This window comes from Dama dama, unplaced genomic scaffold (assembly GCF_033118175.1).
Source record: "Dama dama isolate Ldn47 unplaced genomic scaffold, ASM3311817v1 ptg000041l, whole genome shotgun sequence".
Lineage (NCBI taxonomy): Eukaryota > Metazoa > Chordata > Mammalia > Artiodactyla > Cervidae > Dama > Dama dama.
Window position 1 is genome coordinate 3,952,793 of NW_026870879.1, and position 18,519 is coordinate 3,971,311.

The following is an 18,519-nucleotide window of genomic DNA, read 5'->3' on the forward strand; positions in this document are numbered from 1 at the left end:
CAATGCTTCCAAAGGAGACGATGCCTGACTCCTCTTGAAAATGGATAAGAGTCCCAGGATCCCTGTGGCATGTGGAAAGGGACACTGGGTCTCCCGTCTCACGAGGAGACGCGTCCCAATTGCCATGCCAAAACTCGAGGAGAATCCCGAGGTGTCCCTCGCACCTAGGGAGGAGTCCTGACGTCGTTGAACAAACACGTTTCTCGAAGAGCCCTCCCCGTCGTAACTGGAGACTATACCCCAGGTTCGGGCCACAACTCGAGAAAAACCATGAGACTTCCCCCTCGCCGCGAGATGAGGCCCGATTCCCCTGCACTGCATGCAGAGCAATTCCGTGTTCCACATCAAACGTGAAAGGAGCCTTGATTTCCTTGATGGCACTCTAGAGAAAACCCAAGATCACTGTCTCAAGTCTAGAGGGATCCTGAGGTCACTGGAGCAACACGAAAGGGCTCCGTGGACCCCAAATCAACTCGAGATGAGAGCTTAGTCCCTGGCTTCACCTCAAGAGGAATACCAACTTTCTATAAACACCTCAAGAGGAGGCTTCTCTCAGCTACAGGTATGTGAGAGGGACCCTGAGTGTGTGGCCTCAAGTGGAATGGACACAGAGATGCTCTGACTCAAATTAAGGCCGGATATGCCTGCAGTGAATTGAATGCAGGCTCGTCTTGCATCTCCCAAGACGAAGGGATGTCTGAATCCCCTGTGGAGACGACAGAGAAAGACCTAGTCCTCTGCCTCATCGCGACCGGAGGCCTCACATTCTTTGAAAACTCGAGAGGCCTGCGGAGATCAATGCTTCCAAAGGCGACAATGCCTGACTCCTCTTGAAAATGGATAGGAGTCCCAGGATCCCTGTGGCACGTGGAAAGGCACCCTGGGTCTCCCGCCTCACGTGGAGACGTGTGCCAATTGCCATGCGAAGACTCGAGGAGAATCCCGAGGTGTCCCTCGAACCTAGGCAGGAGTCCTGACGTCGCTGAACAAACACGTGTCTGGAAGGGCCCTCCCCGTCGTAGCTCGAGAATATACCCCAGGTTCCGGCCGCAACTCGAGGAAATCCATGAGACTTCCCCCTCGCCGCGAGATGAGACCCGATTCCCGTGCACTGCGTGCAGAGCAATTGGGTGTTCCACATCAAACGTGAAAGGAGCCTTGATTTCCTTGATGGCACTCCAGAGAAAACCCAAGATCACTGTCTCAAGTCTAGAGGGATCCTGAGGTCACTGGAGCAACACGAAAGGGCTCCGTGGACCCCAAATCAACTCGAGATGAGAGCTTAGTCACTGGCTTCGAATCAAGAGGAATAACAACTTTTCACAAGCACCTCAAGAGGAGGCTTCTCTCAGCTACAGGTATGTGAGAGGGACCCTGAGTTTGTGGCCTCAAGTGTAATGGACACCGAGATGCTCTGACTCGAAGTAAGGCCGGATATCCCTGCAGGGAAGTGAATGCAGGCTCGTCTTGCATCTCCCAAGACGAAGGGATGTCTGAATCCCCTGTGGAGACCACAGAGAAAGACCTAGTCCTCCTCCTAATCGCGACCGGAGGCCTCACATCCTTTGAAAACTCGAGAGGTCCGCGGAGATCAATGCTTCCAAAGGAGACGATGCCTGACTCCTCTTGAAAATGGATAGGAGTCCCAGGATCACTGTGGCACGTGGAAAGGGACCCTGGGTCTTCCGCCTCATGTGGAGACGCGTCCCAATTGCCATGCCAAGACTCGAGGAGAATCCCGAGGTGTCCCTCGCACCTAGGCAGGAGTCCTGACGTCGCTGAACAAACACGTGTCTGGAAGGGCCCTCCCCGTCGTAACTCGAGAATATACCGCAGGTTCCGGCCGCAACTCGAGAAAAACCTTGAGACTTCCCCCTCGCCGCGAGATGAGGCCCGATTCCCCTGCACTGCATGCAGAGCAATTCCGTGTTCCACATCAAACGTGAAAGGAGCCTTGATTTCCTTGATGGCACTCCAGAGAAAACCCAAGATCACTGTCTCAAGTCTAGAGGGATCCTGAGGTCACTGGAGCAACACGAATGGGCTCCGTGGACCCCAAGTCAACTCGAGATGAGAGCTTAGACCCTGGCTTCGACTCAAGAGGAATACCCACTTTTCACAAGCACCTCAAGACGAGGCTTCTCTCAGCTACAGGTATGTGAGAGGGACCCTGAGTTTGTGGCCAAAGTGGAATGGACAGCGAGATGCTCTGACTCGAAGTAAGGCAGGATTTGCCTGCAGTGAATTGAATGCAGGCTCATCTTGCATCTCCCAAGACGAAGGGTTGTCTGAATCCCCTGTGGAGACCACAGAGAAAGACCTAGTTCTCCGCCTCTTCGCGACCTGAGGCCTCACATCCTTTGAAAATTCGAGAGGTCCGCGGAGATCAATGCTTCCAAAGGAGAAGATGCCTGACTCTTCTTGAAAATGGATAGGAGTCCCAGGATCCCTGTGGCACGTGGAAAGGGACCCTGGGTCTCCCGCCTCACGTGGAGACGCGTCCCAATTGCCATGCCAAGACTCGAGGAGAATCCCGAGGTGTCCCTCGCACCTAGGCAGTAGTCCTGACGTCGCTGAACAAAGACATGTCTGGAAGGGCCCTCCGCGTCGTAACTCGAGAATATACCCCAGGTTCCGGCCGCTACTTAGAAAAACCATGAGACATCCTCCTTGCCGCGAGATGAGGCCCGATTTCACTGCACTGCGTGCAGAGCAATTCCATGTTCCACATCAAACGTGAAAGGAGCCTTGATTTCCTTGATGGCACTCCAGAGAAAACCCAAGATCACTGTCTCAAGTCTAGAGGGATCCTGAGGTCACTGGACCAACAGGAAAGGGCTCCGTGTACCCCAAATCAACTCGAGATGAGAGCTTAGTCCCTGGCTTCGACTCAAGAGGAATACCAACTTTCCACCAGCACCTCAAGAGGAGGCTTCTCTCAGCTACAGTTATGTGGGAGGGACCCTGAATTTGTGGCCTCAAGAGGAATGGACACTGAGATGCTCTGACTCGAAGTAAGGCCGGATATCCCTGCAGTGAATTGAATGCAGGCTCGTCTTGCATCTCTCAAGACGAAGGGATGTCTGAATACCCTGTGGAGACCACAGAGAAAGACCTAGTCCTCCGCCTCATCGCGACCGGAGGCCTCACATCCTTTGAAAACTCGAGAGGTGGGCGGAGATCAATGCTTCCAAAGGAGACGATGCCTGACTCCTCTTGAAAATGGATAAGAGTCCCAGGATCCCTGTGGCATGTGGAAAGGGACACTGGGTCTCCCGTCTCACGAGGAGACGCGTCCCAATTGCCATGCCAAAACTCGAGGAGAATCCCGAGGTGTCCCTCGCACCTAGGGAGGAGTCCTGACGTCGTTGAACAAACACGTTTCTCGAAGAGCCCTCCCCGTCGTAACTGGAGACTATACCCCAGGTTCGGGCCACAACTCGAGAAAAACCATGAGACTTCCCCCTCGCCGCGAGATGAGGCCCGATTCCCCTGCACTGCATGCAGAGCAATTCCGTGTTCCACATCAAACGTGAAAGGAGCCTTGATTTCCTTGATGGCACTCTAGAGAAAACCCAAGATCACTGTCTCAAGTCTAGAGGGATCCTGAGGTCACTGGAGCAACACGAAAGGGCTCCGTGGACCCCAAATCAACTCGAGATGAGAGCTTAGTCCCTGGCTTCACCTCAAGAGGAATACCAACTTTCTATAAACACCTCAAGAGGAGGCTTCTCTCAGCTACAGGTATGTGAGAGGGACCCTGAGTGTGTGGCCTCAAGTGGAATGGACACAGAGATGCTCTGACTCAAATTAAGGCCGGATATGCCTGCAGTGAATTGAATGCAGGCTCGTCTTGCATCTCCCAAGACGAAGGGATGTCTGAATCCCCTGTGGAGACGACAGAGAAAGACCTAGTCCTCTGCCTCATCGCGACCGGAGGCCTCACATTCTTTGAAAACTCGAGAGGCCTGCGGAGATCAATGCTTCCAAAGGCGACAATGCCTGACTCCTCTTGAAAATGGATAGGAGTCCCAGGATCCCTGTGGCACGTGGAAAGGCACCCTGGGTCTCCCGCCTCACGTGGAGACGTGTGCCAATTGCCATGCGAAGACTCGAGGAGAATCCCGAGGTGTCCCTCGAACCTAGGCAGGAGTCCTGACGTCGCTGAACAAACACGTGTCTGGAAGGGCCCTCCCCGTCGTAGCTCGAGAATATACCCCAGGTTCCGGCCGCAACTCGAGGAAATCCATGAGACTTCCCCCTCGCCGCGAGATGAGACCCGATTCCCGTGCACTGCGTGCAGAGCAATTGGGTGTTCCACATCAAACGTGAAAGGAGCCTTGATTTCCTTGATGGCACTCCAGAGAAAACCCAAGATCACTGTCTCAAGTCTAGAGGGATCCTGAGGTCACTGGAGCAACACGAAAGGGCTCCGTGGACCCCAAATCAACTCGAGATGAGAGCTTAGTCACTGGCTTCGAATCAAGAGGAATAACAACTTTTCACAAGCACCTCAAGAGGAGGCTTCTCTCAGCTACAGGTATGTGAGAGGGACCCTGAGTTTGTGGCCTCAAGTGTAATGGACACCGAGATGCTCTGACTCGAAGTAAGGCCGGATATCCCTGCAGGGAAGTGAATGCAGGCTCGTCTTGCATCTCCCAAGACGAAGGGATGTCTGAATCCCCTGTGGAGACCACAGAGAAAGACCTAGTCCTCCTCCTAATCGCGACCGGAGGCCTCACATCCTTTGAAAACTCGAGAGGTCCGCGGAGATCAATGCTTCCAAAGGAGACGATGCCTGACTCCTCTTGAAAATGGATAGGAGTCCCAGGATCACTGTGGCACGTGGAAAGGGACCCTGGGTCTTCCGCCTCATGTGGAGACGCGTCCCAATTGCCATGCCAAGACTCGAGGAGAATCCCGAGGTGTCCCTCGCACCTAGGCAGGAGTCCTGACGTCGCTGAACAAACACGTGTCTGGAAGGGCCCTCCCCGTCGTAACTCGAGAATATACCGCAGGTTCCGGCCGCAACTCGAGAAAAACCTTGAGACTTCCCCCTCGCCGCGAGATGAGGCCCGATTCCCCTGCACTGCATGCAGAGCAATTCCGTGTTCCACATCAAACGTGAAAGGAGCCTTGATTTCCTTGATGGCACTCCAGAGAAAACCCAAGATCACTGTCTCAAGTCTAGAGGGATCCTGAGGTCACTGGAGCAACACGAATGGGCTCCGTGGACCCCAAATCAACTCGAGATGAGAGCTTAGACCCTGGCTTCGACTCAAGAGGAATACCCACTTTTCACAAGCACCTCAAGACGAGGCTTCTCTCAGCTACAGGTATGTGAGAGGGACCCTGAGTTTGTGGCCAAAGTGGAATGGACAGCGAGATGCTCTGACTCGAAGTAAGGCAGGATTTGCCTGCAGTGAATTGAATGCAGGCTCATCTTGCATCTCCCAAGACGAAGGGTTGTCTGAATCCCCTGTGGAGACCACAGAGAAAGACCTAGTTCTCCGCCTCTTCGCGACCTGAGGCCTCACATCCTTTGAAAATTCGAGAGGTCCGCGGAGATCAATGCTTCCAAAGGAGAAGATGCCTGACTCTTCTTGAAAATGGATAGGAGTCCCAGGATCCCTGTGGCACGTGGAAAGGGACCCTGGGTCTCCCGCCTCACGTGGAGACGCGTCCCAATTGCCATGCCAAGACTCGAGGAGAATCCCGAGGTGTCCCTCGCACCTAGGCAGTAGTCCTGACGTCGCTGAACAAAGACATGTCTGGAAGGGCCCTCCGCGTCGTAACTCGAGAATATACCCCAGGTTCCGGCCGCTACTTAGAAAAACCATGAGACATCCTCCTTGCCGCGAGATGAGGCCCGATTTCACTGCACTGCGTGCAGAGCAATTCCATGTTCCACATCAAACGTGAAAGGAGCCTTGATTTCCTTGATGGCACTCCAGAGAAAACCCAAGATCACTGTCTCAAGTCTAGAGGGATCCTGAGGTCACTGGACCAACAGGAAAGGGCTCCGTGGACCCCAAATCAACTCGAGATGAGAGCTTATTCCCTGGCTTCGACTCAAGAGGAATACCAACTTTCCACAAGCACCTCAAGAGGAGGCTTCTCTCAGCTACAGGTATATTTGAGGGACTCCGAGTTTGTGGCCTCAAGTGGAATGGACACCGTGATGCTCTGACTCAAAGTAAGGCCGGATATCCCTGCAGTGAACTGAATGCAGCCTCGTCTTGCATCTCCCAAGACGAAGGGTTGTCTGAATCCCCTGTGGAGACCACAGAGAAAGACCTAGTCCTCCACCTCAACGCAACCGGAGGCCTCATATCCTTTGAAAACTCGAGAGGACCGCGGAGAACAATACTTCCGAAGGAGATGATGTCTGACTCCTCTTGAAAATGGATAGGAGTCCCAGGATCCCTGTGGCACGTGGAAAGGGACCCTGGGTCTCCCGCCTCACGTGGAAACGCATCCCAATTGCCATGCCAAGACTCGAGGAGAATCCCGAGGTGTCCCTCGCACCTAGGCAGGAGTCCTGACGTCGCTGAACAAACATGTGTCTGGAAGGGCCCTCCCCGTCGTAACTCGAGAATATACCCCAGGTTCCGGCCGCAACTCGAGAAAAACCATGAGACTTCCCCCTCGCCGCGAGATGAGGCCCGATTCCCCTGCACTGAGTGCAGAGCAATTCTGTGTTCCACATCAAACATGATAGGAGCCTTGATTGCCTTGATGGCACTCCAGAGAAAACCCAAGATCACTGTCTCAAGTCTAGAGGGATCCTGAGGACACTGGAGCAACATGAAAGGGCTCCGGGGACCCCAAATCAACTCGAGATGAGAGCTTATTCCCTGGCTTCGACTCAAGAGGAATACCAAGTTTCAACAAGAACCTCAAGAGGAGGCTTCTCTCAGCTACAGGTATGTAGGAGGGACCCTGAGTTTGTGGCCTCAAGTGGAAAGGACACCGAGATGCTCTACTCGAAGTAAGGCTGGATATCCCTGCAGTGAATTGAATGCAGGCTCGTCTTGCATCTCCCAAGACGAAGGGATGTCTGAATTCCCTGGGGAGACCACAGAGAGACCTAGTCCTCCACCTCAATGCGACCGGAGACCTCACATCCTTTGAAAACTCGAGAGGTCCGCGGAGATCAATGCTTCCAAATGAGACGATGCCTGACTCCTCTTGAAAATAGATAGGAGTCCCAGGATCCCTGTGGCACGTTGAAAGGGAAACTGGGTCTCCCGCCTCACGTGGAGACACGTCCCAATTGCCATGCCAAGACTCGAGGAGAATCCCGAGGTGTCCCTTGCACCTAGGCAGGAGTACTGTCGTCGCTGAACAAACACGTGTCTGGAAGGGCCCTCCCCATCGTAACTCGAGAATATACCCCAGGTTCCGGCCACAACTCGAGAAAAACTATGTGACTTCGCCTCGCCGCGAGATGAGGCCCGATTCCCCTGCACTGCGTGCAGAGCAATTCCGTGTTCCACATTAAATGTGAAACGAGCCTTGATTTCCTTCATGGCACTCCAGAGACAACCCAAGATCATTGTCTCAAGTCTAGAGGGATCCTGAGGTCACTGGAGCAACACGAAAGGTCTCCGTGGACCCCAAATAAACTCGAGATGAGTGCTTAGTCCCTGGCTTCGACTCAAGAGGAATACCAACTTTCCATAAGCCCCTCAGGAGGAGGCTTCTCTCAGCTAACGTTATGTGGGAGGGACCCTGAAATTGTGGCCTCAAGAGGAATGGACACCGAGATGCTCTGACTCGAAGTAAGGCCGGATATCCCTGCAGTGAATTGAATGCAGGCTCGTCTTGCATCTCTCAAGACGAAGAGATGTCTGAATACCCTGTGGAGACCACAGAGAAAGACCTAGTCCTCCGCCTCATCGCGACCGGAGGCCTCACATCCTTTGAAAACTCGAGAGGTGGGCGGAGATCAATGCTTCCAAAGGAGACGATGCCTGACTCCTCTTGAAAATGGATAAGAGTCCCAGGATCCCTGTGGCATGTGGAAAGGGACACTGGGTCTCCCGTCTCACGAGGAGACGCGTCCCAATTGCCATGCCAAAACTCGAGGAGAATCCCGAGGTGTCCCTCGCACCTAGGCAGGAGTCCTGACGTCGTTGAACAAACACGTGTCTCGAAGAGCCCTCCCCGTCGTAACTGGAGACTATACCCCAGGTTCGGGCCGCAACTCGAGAAAAACCATGAGACTTCAACCTCGCCGCGAGATGAGGCCCGATTCCCCTGCACTGCATGCAGAGCAATTCCGTGTTCCACATCAAACGTGAAAGGAGCCTTGATTTCCTTGATGGCACTCTAGAGAAAACCCAAGATCACTGTCTCAAGTCTAGAGGGATCCTGAGGTCACTGGAGCAACACGAAAGGGCTCCGTGGACCCCAAATCAACTCGAGATGAGAGCTTAGTCCCTGGCTTCACCTCAAGAGGAATATCAACTTTCTATAAGCACCTCAAGAGGAGGCTTCTCTCAGCTACAGGTATGTGAGAGGGACCCTGAGTGTGTGGCCTCAAGTGGAATGGACACAGAGATGCTCTGACTCAAATTAAGGCCGGATATGCCTGCAGTGAATTGAATGCAGGCTCGTCTTGCATCTCCCAAGACGAAGGGATGTCTGAATCCCCTGTGGAGACGACAGAGAAAGACCGAGTCCTCTGCCTCATCGCGACCGGAGGCCTCACATTCTTTGAAAACTCGAGAGGCCTGCGGAGATCAATGCTTCCAAAGGCGACAATGCCTGACTCCTCTTGAAAATGGATAGGAGTCCCAGGATCCCTGTGGCACGTGGAAAGGCACCCTGGGTCTCGCGCCTCACGTGGAGACGTGTGCCAATTGCCATGCGAAGACTCGAGGAGAATCCCGAGGTGTCCCTCGCACCTAGGCAGGAGTCCTGACGTCGCTGAACAAACACGTGTCTGGACGGGCCCTCCCCGTCGTAACTCGAGAATATACCCCAGGTTCCGGCCGCAACTCGAGGAAATCCATGAGATTTCCCCCTCGCCGCGAGATGAGACCCGATTCCCGTGCACTGCGTGCAGAGCAATTGGGTGTTCCACATCAAACGTGAAAGGAGCCTTGATTTCCTTGATGGCACTCCAGAGAATTCCCAAGATCACTGTCTCAAGTCTAGAGGGATCCTAAGGTCACTGGAGCAACAAAAAAGGGCTCCGTGGACCCCAAATCAACTCGAGATGAGAGCTTAGTACATGGCATCTACTCAAGAGGAATACCAACTTTTCACAAGCACCTCAAGAGGAGGCTTCTCTCAACTACAGGTATGTGAGAGGGACCCTGAGTTTGTGGCCTCAAGTGGAATGGACACCGAGATGCTCTGACTCAAAGTAAGGCCGGATATCCCTGCAGTGAATTGAATGCAGGCTCGTCTTGCATCTCCCAAGACGAAGGGATGTCTGAATCCCCTGTGGATATCACAGAGAAAGACCTAGGCCTCCGCCTCAACGCGACCGGAGGCCTCACATCCTTTGAAAACTCGAGAGGTCTGCGGAGATCAATGCTTCCAAAGGAGACGATGCCTGGCTCTTCTTGAAAATGAATAGGAGTCCCAGGATCCCTGTGGCACGAGGAAAGGGACCCTGGGTCTCCCGCCTCACGTGGAGCCGTGTCCCAATTGCCATGCCAAGACTCAAGGAGAATCCCGAAATGTCCCTCGCACCTAGGTAGGAGTCCTGACGTCGCTGAACAAACACGTGTCTGGAAGGGCCCTCCCCGTCGTAACTCGTGAATATACCCCAGGTTCCGGCCGCAACTCGAGAAAAACCATGAGATTTCCCCCTCGCCGCGAGTTGAGGTCCGATTCCCCTGCACTGCATGCAGAGCAATTCCGTGTTCCACATCAAAAGTGAAAGGAGCCTTGATTTCCTTGATGGCACTCCAGAGAAAACCCAAGATCACTGTCTCAAGTCTAGAGGGATCCTAAGGTCACTGGAGCAACACGAAAGGGCTCCGTGGACCCCAAATCAACTCGAGATGAGAGCTTAGTACCTGGCTTCTACTCAAGAGGTCTACCAACTTCCACAAGCACATCAAGAGGAGTCTTCTCTCAGCTACAGGTATGTGAGAGGGACCCTGAATTTGTGGCCTCAAGTGGAATGGACACCGAGATGCTCTGACTCGAAGTAAGGCCGGATATCCCTGCAGTGAATTGAATGCAGGCTCGTCTTGCATCTCCCGAGATGAAGGGTTGTCTGAATCCCCTGTGGAGACCACAGAGAAAGACCTAGTCCTCCGCCTCAACTCGACCGGAGGCCTCACATCCTTTGAAAACTCGAGAGGTCCGCGGAGATCAATGCTTCCAAAGGAGACGATGCCTGACTCCTCTTGAAAATGGATAGGTGTCCCGGGATCCCTGTGGCACGTGGAAAGGGAACCTGGGTCTCCCGCCTCACGTGGAGACGCGTCCCAATTGCCATGCCATGACTCGAGGAGAATCCCGAGGTGTCCCTCGCAACTAGGCAGGAGTCCTGACGTCGCTGAACAAACACGTGTCTGGATGGGCCCTCCCCGTCGTAACTCGAGAATATACCCCAGGTTCCGGCCGCAACTCGAGAAAAACCATGAGATTTTCCCCTCGCCGCGAGTTGAGGCCCGATTCCCCTGCATTGAATGCAGAGCAATTCCGTGTTCCACATCAAACGTGAAAGGAGCCTTGATTTCCTTGATGGCACTCCAGAGAAAACCCAAGATCACTGTCTCAAGTCTAGAGGGATCCTGAGGTCACTGGAGCAACACGAAAGGGCTCCGTGGACCCCAAATCAACACGAGATGAGAGCTTAGTCCCTGGCTTCGACTCAAGAGGAATACCAACTTTTCACAAGCAGCTCAAGAGGAGGCTTCTCTCAGCTACAGGTAAGTGAGAGGGACCCTGAGTTTGTGGCCTCAAGTGGAATGGACACCGAGATGCTCTGACTCGAAGTAAGGCCGGATATCCCTGAAGTGAATTGAATGCAGGCTCGTCTTGCATCTCCCAAGACGAAGGGATGTCTGAATCCCGTGTGGAGACCACAGAGAAAGACCTAGTTCTCCGCTTCATCGCGACCGGAGGCCTCACATCCTTAGAAACCTCAAGAGGTCCGCGGAGATCAATGCTTCCAAAGGAGACGATGCCTGACTCCTCTTGAAAATGGATAGGAGTCCCAGGATCCCTGTGGCACGTGGAAAGGGACCCTGGGTCTCCCGCTTCACGTGGAGACGTGTCCCAATTGCCATGCCAAGACTCGAGGGGAATCTTGAGGTGTCCCTCGCACCTAAGCAGGAGTCCTGACGTCGCTGAACAAACTCGTGTCTGGAAGGGCCTCCCAGATGTAACTCGAGAATATACCGCAGGTTCCGGCCGCAACTCGAGAAAAACCATGAGACTTCCCCTTTGCCGCGAGATGAGGCCCGATTCCCCTGCACTGGGTGCAGAACAATTCCGTGTTCCACATCAAACGTGAAAGGAGCCTTGATTTCCTTGATGGCACTCCAGAGAAAACCCAAGATCAATGTCTCAAGTCTAGAGGGATCCTGAGGACACTGTAGCAACATGAAAGGGCTCCGTGGACCCCAAATCAACTCGAGATGAGAGCTTAGTCCCTGGCTTCACCTCAAGAGGAATATCAACTTTCTATAAGCACCTCAAGAGGAGGCTTCTCTCAGCTACAGGTATGTGAGAGGGACCCTGAGTGTGTGGCCTCAAGTGGAATGGACACAGAGATGCTCTGACTCAAATTAAGGCCGGATATGCCTGCAGTGAATTGAATGCAGGCTCGTCTTGCATCTCCCAAGACGAAGGGATGTCTGAATCCCCTGTGGAGACGACAGAGAAAGACCGAGTCCTCTGCCTCATCGCGACCGGAGGCCTCACATTCTTTGAAAACTCGAGAGGCCTGCGGAGATCAATGCTTCCAAAGGCGACAATGCCTGACTCCTCTTGAAAATGGATAGGAGTCCCAGGATCCCTGTGGCACGTGGAAAGGCACCCTGGGTCTCCCGCCTCACGTGGAGACGTGTGCCAATTGCCATGCGAAGACTCGAGGAGAATCCCGAGGTGTCCCTCGCACCTAGGCAGGAGTCCTGACGTCGCTGAACAAACACGTGTCTGGACGGGCCCTCCCCGTCGTAACTCGAGAATATACCCCAGGTTCCGGCCGCAACTCGAGGAAATCCATGAGATTTCCCCCTCGCCGCGAGATGAGACCCGATTCCCGTGCACTGCGTGCAGAGCAATTGGGTGTTCCACATCAAACGTGAAAGGAGCCTTGATTTCCTTGATGGCACTCCAGAGAATTCCCAAGATCACTGTCTCAAGTCTAGAGGGATCCTAAGGTCACTGGAGCAACAAGAAAGGGCTCCGTGGACCCCAAATCAACTCGAGATGAGAGCTTAGTACATGGCATCTACTCAAGAGGAATACCAACTTTTCACAAGCACCTCAAGAGGAGGCTTCTCTCAACTACAGGTATGTGAGAGGGACCCTGAGTTTGTGGCCTCAAGTGGAATGGACACCGAGATGCTCTGACTCAAAGTAAGGCCGGATATCCCTGCAGTAAATTGAATGCAGGCTCGTCTTGCATCTCCCAAGACGAAGGGATGTCTGAATCCCCTGTGGATATCACAGAGAAAGACCTAGGCCTCCGCCTCAACGCGACCGGAGGCCTCACATCCTTTGAAAACTCGAGAGGTCTGCGGAGATCAATGCTTCCAAAGGAGACGATGCCTGGCTCTTCTTGAAAATGAATAGGAGTCCCAGGATCCCTGTGGCACGAGGAAAGGGACCCTGGGTCTCCCGCCTCACGTGGAGCCGTGTCCCAATTGCCATGCCAAGACTCAAGGAAAATCCCGAAATGTCCCTCGCACCTAGGTAGGAGTCCTGACGTCGCTGAACAAACACGTGTCTGGAAGGGCCCTCCCCGTCGTAACTCGTGAATATACCCCAGGTTCCGGCCGCAACTCGAGAAAAACCATGAGATTTCCCCCTCGCCGCGATTTGAGGTCCGATTCCCCTGCACTGCATGCAGAGCAATTCCGTGTTCCACATCAAAAGTGAAAGGAGCCTTGATTTCCTTGATGGCACTCCAGAGAAAACCCAAGATCACTGTCTCAAGTCTAGAGGGATCCTGAGGTCACTGGAGCAACACGAAAGGGCTCCGTGGACCCCAAATCAACTCGAGATGAGAGCTTAGTACCTGGCTTCTACTCAAGAGGTCTACCAACTTCCACAAGCACCTCAAGAGGAGGCTTCTCTCAGCTACAGGTATGTGAGAGGGACCCTGAGTTTATGGCCTCAAGTGGAATGGACACCGAGATGCTCTGACTCGAAGTAAGGCCGGATATCCCTGCAGTGAATTGAATGCAGGCTCGTCTTGCATCTCCATAGACGAAGGGATGTCTGAATCCCCTGTGGAGGCCACAGAGAAAGACCTAGTCCTGCGCCTCATCAAGACCGGAGGCCTCACATCCTTTGAAAACTAGAGAGGTCTCTGGAGATCAATGCTTCCAAAGGAGACGATGCCTGACTCCTCTTGAAAATGGATAGGAGTCCCAGGATCCCTGTGGCACGTAGAAAGGGACCCTGGTTCTCCGGCCTCACGTGGAGACGCGTCCCAAGTGCCATGCCAAGACTCGAGGATAATCCCGAGTTTTCCCTCGCACCTAGGCAGGAGTCCTGACGTCGCTGAACAAACACGTGTCTGGAAGGGCCCTCCCCGTCGTAACTCGAGAATATACCCCAGGTTCCGTCCGCAACTGGAGAAAAACCATGAGACTTCCCCCTCGCCGCGAGTAGAGGCCCGATTCCCCTGGACTGCGTGCAGAGCAATTCCGTGTTCCACATCAAACGTGAAAGGAGCCTTGATTTCCTTGATGGCACTCCAGAGAAAACCCAAGATCACTGTCTCAAGTCTAGAGGGATCCTGAAGTCACTGGACCAACAGGAAAGGGCTTCGTGGACCCCAAATCAACTCGAGATGAGAGCTTAGACCCTGGCTTAGACTCAAGAAGAAAACCAACTTTCCACAAGGACCTCAAGAGGAGGCTTCTCTCAGCTGCACGTATATTTGAGGGACCCTGAGTTTGTGGCCTCAAGTGGAATGGACACCGAGATGCTCTGACTCGAAGTAAGGCCGGATATCCCTGCAGTTAATTGAATGCAGGCTCGTCATGCATCTCCCAAGAAGAAGGGGTGTCTGAATCCCCTGTGGAGACCACAGAGAAAGACCTTGTTCTCCGTTTCATCGCGAACGGAGGCCACGCATCCTTTGAAAACTCGAGAGGACCGCAGAGATCAATGCTTCCAAAGGAGACGATGCCTGACTCCTCTTGAAAATGGATAGGAGTCCCAGGATCCCTGTGGCACGTGGAAAGGGACCCTGGTTCTCCCGCTCACGTGGAGACGCGTCCCAATTGCCATGCCAATACTCGAGGAGAATCCCGAGGTGTCCCTCCCACCTAGGCAGGAGTCCTGACGTCGCTGAACAATCATGTGTTTGGAAGGGCCCTCCCCATCGTAACTCGAGAATATACCCCAGGTTCCGGCTGCAACTCGAGAAAAACCATGAGACTTCTCCCTCGCCGAGAGATGAGGCCCGATTCACCTGCACTGCGTGCAGAGCAATTCCATGATCCTCATCAAACGTGAAAGGAGCCTTGATTTCCTTGATGGCACTCCAGAGAAAACCCAAGATCACTGTCTCAAGTCTAGAGGGATCCTGAGGTCACTGTAGCAACACGAAAGGGCTCCGTGGACCCCAAATCAACTCGAGATGAGAGCTTAGTCCCTGGCTTCCACTCAAGAGGAATACCAACTTTCCAGAAGCACATCAAGAGGAGGCTTTTCTCAGCTACAGGTATGTGAGAGGGACCCTGAGTTTGTGGCCTCAAGTGGAATGGACACCGAGATTCTCTGACTCGAAGTAAGGCCGGATATCCCTGCAGTGAATTGAATGCAGGCTCGTCTTGCATCTCCCAAGACGAAGGGATGTCTGAATCCCCTGTGGAGACCACAGAGAAAGACCTAGTTCTCCGCCTCATCGCGACCGGAGGCCTCACATCCTTTGAAAACTCGAGTGGTCCGCGGAGATAAATGCTTCCAAAGGAGACGATGTCTGACTCCTCTTGAGAATGGATAGGAGTCCCAGGATTCCTGTGGCACGTGGAAAGGGAACCTGGGGCTCCCGCCTCACATAGAGAGGCGTCCCAATTGCCATGCCAAGACTCGAGCAGAATCCCGAGGTGTCCCTCGCACCTAGGCAGCAGTCCTGACGTCGCTGAACAAGCACGTGTCTGGAAGGGCCCTCCCCGTCGTAACTCCACAATATACCACAGGTTCGGGCCACAACTCGAGAAAAACCATGAGTCTTCCCCCTCGCCGCGAGATGAGGCCAGATTCCCCTGCAATGCGTGCAGAGCAATTCCGTGTTCCACATCAAACATGAAATGAGCCTTTATTACCTTGATGGCACTGCAGAGAAAACCCAAGATCACTGTCTCAAGTCTTGAGGGATCCTGAGATCACTGGAGCAACACAAAAGGGCTCCGTGGACGATAAATCAACTCGAGATGAGAGCTTAGTCCCTGGCTTCGACTCAAGAGGAATACCAACTTTTCATAAGCACCTCAAGAGGAGGCTTCTCTCAGCTAAAGGTATGTGAGAGGAACCCTGAGTTTGTGGCCTCAAGTGGAATGGACACCGAGATGCTCTGACTCGAAGGAACGCCGGATATACCTGCAGTGAATTGAATGCAGGCTCGTCTTGCATCTCCCAAGCGAAGGGATGTCTGAATCCAATGGGGAGACCACAGATAAAGACCGAGTTCTCCGCCTCATCGCGACCAGAGGCCTCACATCCTTTGAAAACTCGAGAGGTCCGCGGAGATCAGTGCTTCCAAAGCAGACGATGCCTGACTCCTCTTGAAAATGGATAGGAGTCCCAGGATCCCTGTGGCACGTGGAAAGGGAAACTGGGTCTCCCGCCTCACGTGGAGACGCGTCCCAATTGCCATGCCAAGACTCGAGGAGAATCCCGAGGTGTCCCTCGCACCTAGGCAGGAGTTCTGAGGTCGCTGAACAAACACGTGTCTGGAAGGGCCCTGCCCGTCGTAACTCGAGAATATACCCCAGGTTCCGGCTGCAACTCGAGAAAAACCATGAGACTTCCCCCTCGCCGCGAGATGAGGCCCGATTCGCCTGCACTGCGTGCAGAGAAATTCCGTGTTCCACATCAAACGTGAAAGAAGCCTAGATTTCCTTGATGGCACTCCAGAGAAAAGCCAAGATCCCTGTCTCAAGTCTAGAGGGATCCTGAGGTCACTGTAGCAACACGAAAGGGCTCCGTGGACCCCAAATCAACTCGAGATGAGAGCTTAGTCCGTGGCTTCGACTCAAGAGGAATACCAACTTTCCAAAAGCACCTCAAGAGGAGGCTTCTCTCAGCTACAGGTATGGGAGAGGGACCCTGAGTTTGTGGCCTCAAGTGGAATGGACACCGAGATGCTCTGACTCGATGTAAGGCCGGATATCCCTGCAGTGAATTGAATGCAGGCTCGTCTTGCATCTCCCAAGACGAAGGGATGTCTGAATCCCCTGTGGAGACCACAGAGAAAGACCTAGTTCTCCGCCTCATCGCGACCGGAGGCCTCAAATTCTTTGAAAACTCGAGAGGTTCGCGGAGATCAATGCTTCCAAAGGAGACGATGCCTGACTCTTCTTGAAAATGAATAGGAGTACCAGGATCCGTGTGGCACGTGGAATGGGACCCTGGGACTCCCGCCTCATGTGGAGGCGCATCCCAATTGCCATGCCAAGACTCGAGGAGAATCCCGAGGTGTCCCTCGCACCTAGGCAGGAGTCCTGACGTCGCTGAACAAACACGTGTCTGGAAGGGCCCTCCCCGTCGTAACTCGAGAATATACCCGAGGTTCCGTCCGCAACTGGAGAAAAACCATGAGACTTCCCCCTCGCCGCGAGTTGAGGCCCGATTCACCTGGACTGCGTGCAGAGCAATTCCGTGTTCCACATCAAACGTGAAAGGAGCCTTGATTTCCTTGATGGCACTCCAGAGAAAACCCAAGATCACTGTCTCAAGTCTAGAGGGATCCTGAAGTCACTGGACCAACAGGAAAGGGCTTCGTGGACCCCAAATCAACTCGAGATGAGAGCTTAGACCCTGGCTTAGACTCAAGAAGAATACCAACTTTCCACAAGGACCTCAAGAGGAGGTTTCTCTCAGCTACACGTATATTAGAGGGACCCTGAGTTTGTGGCCTCAAGTGGAATGGACACCGAGATGCTCTGACTCGAAGTAAGGCCGGATATCCCTGCAGTGAATTGAATGCAGGCTCGTCTTGCATCTCCCAAGACGAAGGGATGTCTGAATCCCCTGTGGAGACCACAGAGAAAGACCTAATTCTCCGCCTCATAGCGACCGGGGGCCTCACATCCTTTGAAAATTCGAGAGGTCCGCGGATATCAATGCTTCCAAAGGAGACGATGCCTGACTCCTCTTGAAAATGGATAGGAGTCCCAGGATCCCTGTGGCACGTTGAAAGGGAGCCTGGGTCTCCCGGCTCCCGTGGAGACGCGTCCCCATTGCCATGCCAATACTCGAGGAGAATCCCGAGATGTCCCTCGCACCTAGGCAGGAGTCCTGACGTCGCTGAACAAACACGTGTCTGGAAGGGCCCTCCCCGTCGTAACTCGAGAATATACCCCAGTTTCCGGCTGCAACTCGAGAAAAACCATGAGACTTCCCCCTCGCCGCGAGATGAGCCCCGATTCCCCTGCACTGCGTGCAGAGCAATTCCGGGTTCCACATCAAACGTGAAAGGAGGTTTGATATCCTTGATGGCACTCCAGAGAAAACCCAAGATCACTGTCTAGAGTCTAGAGGGATCCTGAGGTCAGTGGAGCAACACGAAAGGGCTCCGTGGACCCCAAATCAACTCGAGATGAGAGCTTAGTCCCTGGCTTCGACTCAAGAGGAATACCAAATTTCCACAAGCACATCAAGAGGAGGCTTCTCTCAGCTACATGTATGTGAGAGGGACCCTGAGTTTGTGGCCTCAAGTGGAATGGACACCGAGATGCTCTGACTCGAAGTAAGGCCGGATATTCCTGCAGTGAATTGAATGCAGGCTCGTCATGCATCTCCCAAGAAGAAGGGGTGTCTGAATCCCCTGTGGAGACCACAGAGAAAGACCTTGTTCTCCGTTTCATCGCGAACGGAGGCCATGCATCCTTTGAAAACTCGACAGGACCGCAGAGATCAATGCTTCCAAAGGAGACGATGCCTGACTCCTCTTGAAAATGGATAGGAGTCCCAGGATCCCTGTGGCACGTGGAAAGGGACCCTGGGTCTCCCGCCTCACGTGGAGACGCGTCCCAATTGCCATGCCAATACTCGAGGAGAATCCCGAGGTGTCCCTCCCACCTAGGCAGGAGTCCTGACGTCGCTGAACAATCATGTGTTTGGAAGGGCCCTATCCATCGT